We start from the raw sequence: 6,000 nt of genomic DNA, 5'->3' as shown, positions 1-6,000 counted from the left end.
AGTTCCATATTTACAGAAGCCGTGCCGATTTCTGATCTGATCCTGGAATGTCCCCTTTTCCTGAGGAGGCCCCTATTTTCATTGGAGAAATACTAGAGGGTATAGTAGGATGTCTCTGTATCTGATCCAGTATATGCAGAGTCTGTTCCACTCTAGTTCATTGGTATTCAGGCCTGGCTTCTCTTTTGGATGATAGGGCTTTCCTTGTCACCATAATGCCTGTAAGTAGGATCGCCACCTGTACTGTATAATATGGGATTGTCCCATATTTCAATGTAAAATGGTACATCCCATATTGATTCAATACAGGACACAGTTTGCCCTGCTCCTCCCCATCTCTCTCTCTCTCTCTCTCTCTCTCTCTCTCTCTCTCTCTCTCTCTCTCTCTGTGTGTGTGTGTGTGTGTGAAGTTAGGGAACCTCTCCAAATGCCTGTGTGAAAGGGTAGAAAAAAGGTCATGTTTTTAAGCTCTGGGTAGCAAAGCACAGACAGATTTGCAAACGTGTGTGTGTGTGTGTGTGTGTGTGTGTGTGTGTACATGTGTGTCTGACAAAATCCAGAAAGGCCATCCTGTTAGGTGCCAATAGATTGTAATGGATTGCTTTGAAGTCATTTCAGCACCAGATGAAAAAGAAATTTGGCTCCTAACCCTACACCCCGCCCCATCCTGTATTTTGCAAGAACCAAGATGGCGCCCCAAGATGGTAAGTGTTCCCTAGGAAGCTGGGCGGGGCATTTATTATTTATTTGTTAAATTATCTCCACTTTTCTTCCAATGTAGTACTCAAGGCTGTGTACATGAGGTCCACTGGTGGTGTTCCCACATCCAGATGCTGACCAGACCCAAATCTGCTCAGCGTTAGTGAGATGGCTGCATCATATACCCTCAGCAATATTTGCCAACGACTTGGGAAATCAGCAGAGAAGAAACAGATGTGGCGAAATGTGCAACTCCCTGGATCTGAGCATGTGGCAGGCTGGAGTTCAAATTCATGCTCAGCCATGGAACTGGTCTTCAGTCACTTGCATTCTCTCTCACTCTCGTAGCTTTCCCATCTGTAAAATGGGCACAGAAGGGGACACCCTCTACTGAGACCATTGGCCCGTCTAGTTTAGAACTGTCTAAATATTCTTACCTGCAGACAGTCTTGAGGGTTTCAGACAAGCGTCTTTAAATATTCATTAGCATTCATTTTGTTACAATTTTTTAAAGCTGAATCACAAATTTGGAGAAGTGTGTGATCTTGTGTTTCAATCCACACATTAGTAGGTGGGGTGTGGATCAGATCAACTGGAACTGACAAATAAATTATTCAAGCACCCCTATATTTAGGGACAACAAATGGCAAACACTTATTCTGAAAATGGCATGTCAAGTCATATTTAGAGATATTGATAGGTAGCGCCCAGGACACGATCTGAACCTACAATCCCAGGATGCATATTAAGAACACACTCTGAACCAGCATATGTATGTCAAGAAAATTGCTAGGGATGTTAATTGCTCCAGTAATTGCAACCTTGTAGGGTGATTAGATCTTATTGACTTCAAAGTGACTTCAAAACACTTCATTGTGTGCGGTCTTTCCACTGTTTCAGCAGGCGCCCGAGATCGTGTGAAATCGTCTCACCGATTTCACTTATGTGGAAACGTTCATGCACAGCTTCTCTGCCGCCAGGTGAGGGCACCTTTGATACACTTTTGGAAGATGCACCTCACCTACAGGTGAGTAGGCAGACAGACAACAGGCACGGCTTGAGCTTCCTGCCTGCTTCTTTTGCTTTGACAGGTGATGACGGGTACCAGCTCAATCTCATCCGTAGCATAAAGGCGCACACAGGACTGCAGCATGCCTGAGGAGGTCTGCCTTGGATGGGAGAATGGGCTGAGAAACCCACGGGAGTAGTTGGAAAGAAGACCAGAGCCCTCCCCCAAAATAAAAGTACCGTATTTTTTGCTCTATAAGACTCACTTTTTCCCTCCTAAAAAGTAAGGGGAAATGTGTGTACATCTTATGGAGCGAATCCAGGCTGCGCAGCTATCACTGAAGCCAGAACAGCAAGAGGGATCGCTGCTTTCACTGCGCAGCGATCCCTCTTGCTGTTCTGGCTTCTGAGATTCAGAATATATTTTTTCTTCTTGCTAGGTGCATCTTGTGGTCTGGTGCGTCTTATAGAGCGAAAAATATGGTATATTTTTGTTTTTGAAAAATTCCAAAACAGCAAATTTGCAAAGCTTGTTTCTACCAGTAGAAAGCCTTCCTTTGGAATGAGAAAAGATTTGCCCTTGTTCTCTCCACCTTTCCAAGCAGTGTACTTTCAGTGGCTATGGGAGGGATTGTTTGGGAAAAAGCTCGTGCTTTTCTGTCTTGGGAACAGCCACACCTCACTCATTTCAAGGGCTGCCCGCCTCCGTTGCTCCTCTGGAGGTGCTTCAGGCCACCCATCAGTCAGGTCACAGGGACTGATTGCAGGTGGAACTTTCTGACAGATACTCACATAAAGCAGAGCAAAGACGGCTGTCTCCTTCTCTGGGATTGGAACACACACCGTGTCTGCCAGTGCTGGCGTGTGACTGATGCAACCGAGCCGTGCTTCAGTGAAATCTGACACAAAGGAGGGATGACGTGTGCCGCATGTGATTATGCGCCCCCTTTTCGTGAGACACATACCATGCAGTTCTGGGAGAAGGCCAGCTTTGCAATGCGCATTCTCTTCTGGACCACAGAAAACCTCTGGGGCAGATGTGCATTGTCTAGCAGGGTGGGGTTCAGCACCCGATGGCAGAACGGAACGCCGAGGTCTGCGGGTTCAGAAAGGCAGAGCGAAATATGCAAAGCTAGAGACAGACGGATTACCAAACACAGAGCCGGTCAAAACTGGGAAACTTCGTTGGGAGCAGCAGCAGACAGAGCTTGTGAAACCAAGGAGGCTGCTGAGTACATAATACAAAATGACTCAAATGAGGAAACTGCACACTGCAGGTTGAGAGTGTAAAAGGAGCCCAGCTGAATCAGGCCAAAGGCCCATGGAGTCCAGTGTTCTGTTCGCAGAGTGGCCTACCGGATGCCCAGATGAAGCCCACAAATAAATCTTGAGGGCACCAGCCAGGGAGCCAGTGTGGTGTAGTGGTTAAGAGCGGTAGTCTCATAATCTGGGGAACCGGGTTCGCGTCTCCGCTCCTCCACATGCAGCTGCTGGGTGACCTTGGGCCAGTCACACTTCTTTGAAGTTTCTCAGCCCCACTCACCTCACACGGTGTTTGTTGTGGGGGAGGAAGGGAAAGGAGAATGTTAGCCGCTTTGAGACTCCTTCGGGTAGTGATAAAGCGGGATATCAAATCCAAACTCTTCTTCTCCCAAGCCAGTGGCAGAGGAAGGGGGTGCGAGGGGTCTGGACTGCCCTGGGTGCCATCCCTGAGGGGGTGACCAAAATATGAGTTTTAAAAGATAATAATTAAAAAACTGGGCACACGAAACTTTTTAGTTCAGTCAACAAACGTAATGAAACACAGCTGGCAGTGGGCGCCACACTTACATGGTGCCTGCAGTGTGCCCGGGCCACGCGTCTCTCCTGGGAGTGACGTGGTGGCTTGGGCGCCTGCAGGTTCCGCACTGCCTGAAACGGCAGTGTGGGGATTGCGTCTGCCCACCTCCTCTCCCTCAGCTGCCCTACAGCTGAGGGAAAGGCGGTGGGGAGGCTCCACGCAGCGCACCCTGCCTTGCCTCTCCCCACCCCCATGCACTGATCACCCCACCCCAGGCTGCAAGATGTGTGGGCCGCATCTGGCACCCAAGTGGCTAGCTAAGCTGCTGTTCCCAGCAACTGGTATTCAGAGACATGCTGGCATTCCACACCCTTCAACATTTCTCGGATGAAAACAGGAACGTCCTATTCCACAATAAAGGGATGCGGGTGGCACTGTGGGTTAAACCACAGAGCCTAGGACTTGCCGATCAGAAGGTCTGCGGTTCGAATCCCTGCGATGGGTTGAGCTCCCATTGCTCGGTCCCTGCTCCTGCCAACCTAGCAGTTCAAAAGCACGTCAAAGTGCAAGTAGATAAATAGGTACCGCTCCGGCGGGAAGGTAAACAGCATTTCCGTGTGCTGCTCTGGTTCACCAGAAGGGGCTTAGTCATGCTGGCCACATGACCCGGAAGCTGTACGCCGGCTCCCTCGGCCAATAAAGCGAGATGAGCACCGTGACCCCAGAGTCGGCCACGACTGGACCTAATGGTCAGTGGTCCCTTTACCTTTTTATTCCACAATAATATATAATATAAAAATGATGATGATGATGATTTTATTTATACCCGCCTATCTGACTGGGTTGCCCCAGCCACTCTGGGTGGCTTCCAACATATATAAAAACACAACAAAACATTAAGCATTAAAAAGACACTTCCCTATACAGGGCTGCCTTCAGATGTCTTCCAAAGGTTGTAGAGTTACTAATCTCATTGGCTTGGGGGTTGCATAACTCCATACCCTCCAACATTTCTCTGAAGAAAGTAGAGATGTCCTAAGTCAAAGCGGGACATTCCAGGATCAAATCAGAACCTGGGATGGCTTCTGTAAATCCGGGACTGTCCCTGGAAACTAGGGAGACTTGGAGGGTCCGCCATCCTGACACTGGGAGTAGAACATAGTCATTATGCCTGCTAGCTGTGGATAACCTTGTCATCCATGGATTTGCCTAATCCTCTTTTATTTTTATTTTTTATAATAATTTTAAATAAGTTTTCAATTTGACATTTCAAAATAAATATCTTACAAACTTTATTATATCCAATGACTTCCCTTCTTCTTCTTCCATGGTTCATTTTACATATCATACATTCCTGCATATTTTACTATAAACATTCAAATCAGTTCCCCACTTTTACATCCATCAGAAATTATTTACTCTGTTGAATTTATCTTAAAGCTGCCAGCATTTTCAGCTATACAGTGGTACCTCAGGTTACATAGGCTTCAGGTTACATACGCTTCAGGTTACAGACTCCGCTAACGCAGAAATAGTACCTTGGGCTAAGAACTTTGCTTCAGGATGAGAACAGAAATTGTGCTCTGGCAGCATGGCAGCAGCAGGAGGCCCCATTCGCTAAAGTGGTGCTTCAGGTTAAGAACAGTTTCAAGTTAAGAGCGGACCTCCGGAATGAATTAAGTACTTAACCCAAGGTACCACTATATACAGTTATTTTCCACATATTCAATAAATGTTTTCCACTCTTCTTTAAATAATGTTCTTCTTGCTCTCTTATACTATGTGTTAAATCTGCAAGTTCTGCAGTTTCTGTCAACTTAAGTTGGCAGTCCTCTTTAGTTGGGACCTCACTCACTTTCCATTTTGGGGCTAGCAAAACACAGGCTGCAGTTGTTGCATACATAAACAACCTTTTTTGACACCTAGGAATTTCTGTCTGGGTTATTCCCAACAAAAAGGACTCTGGGTTTTTTTGGGGGAAAGTTGAGTGCCACAACCCCAGAGTTGTTCACGACTGGACTTAACTGTCAGGGGTCCTTTACCTTTTTAATTTTAAACATTTCCCCCCAATTCATTATAAATCATTTCCTAATATACTTCTACATTTTTACATGTCCACCACATGTGAAAAAGGTTCCCTCTGCTTCTTTACACTTCCATCACATTTCTGATTCTGTTTTATAAATCATAGCCAACCTACTCAGAGTTAGGTATCATCTATGAATCATTTTCAAATAATTCTCTTTCAATGAGTAACATGCAGTAAATTTCAGGTCTCTTTTCCAAAGTTTCTCCCAGAGGTTAAAGTCTATTTGTTGTTGTTTAGTTGTGTCCGACTCTTTGTGACCCCATGGACCAGAGCACGCCAGGCACTCCTGTCTTCCACTGCCTCCCGCAGTTTGGTTAAACTCATGTTGGTATCTTTGAGAACACTGCCCAACCATTTCGTCCTCCGTCACCCCCTTCTCCTTGTGCCCTCAATCTTTCCCAACCTATATCTATTGCCCAGTGTG

This window comes from Podarcis liolepis (assembly GCF_965112155.1).
Source record: "Podarcis liolepis genome assembly, chromosome: 13".
Classification (NCBI taxonomy): Eukaryota; Metazoa; Chordata; class Lepidosauria; order Squamata; family Lacertidae; genus Podarcis; species Podarcis liolepis.
Note: the sequence above shows the minus strand (reverse complement) of the source record.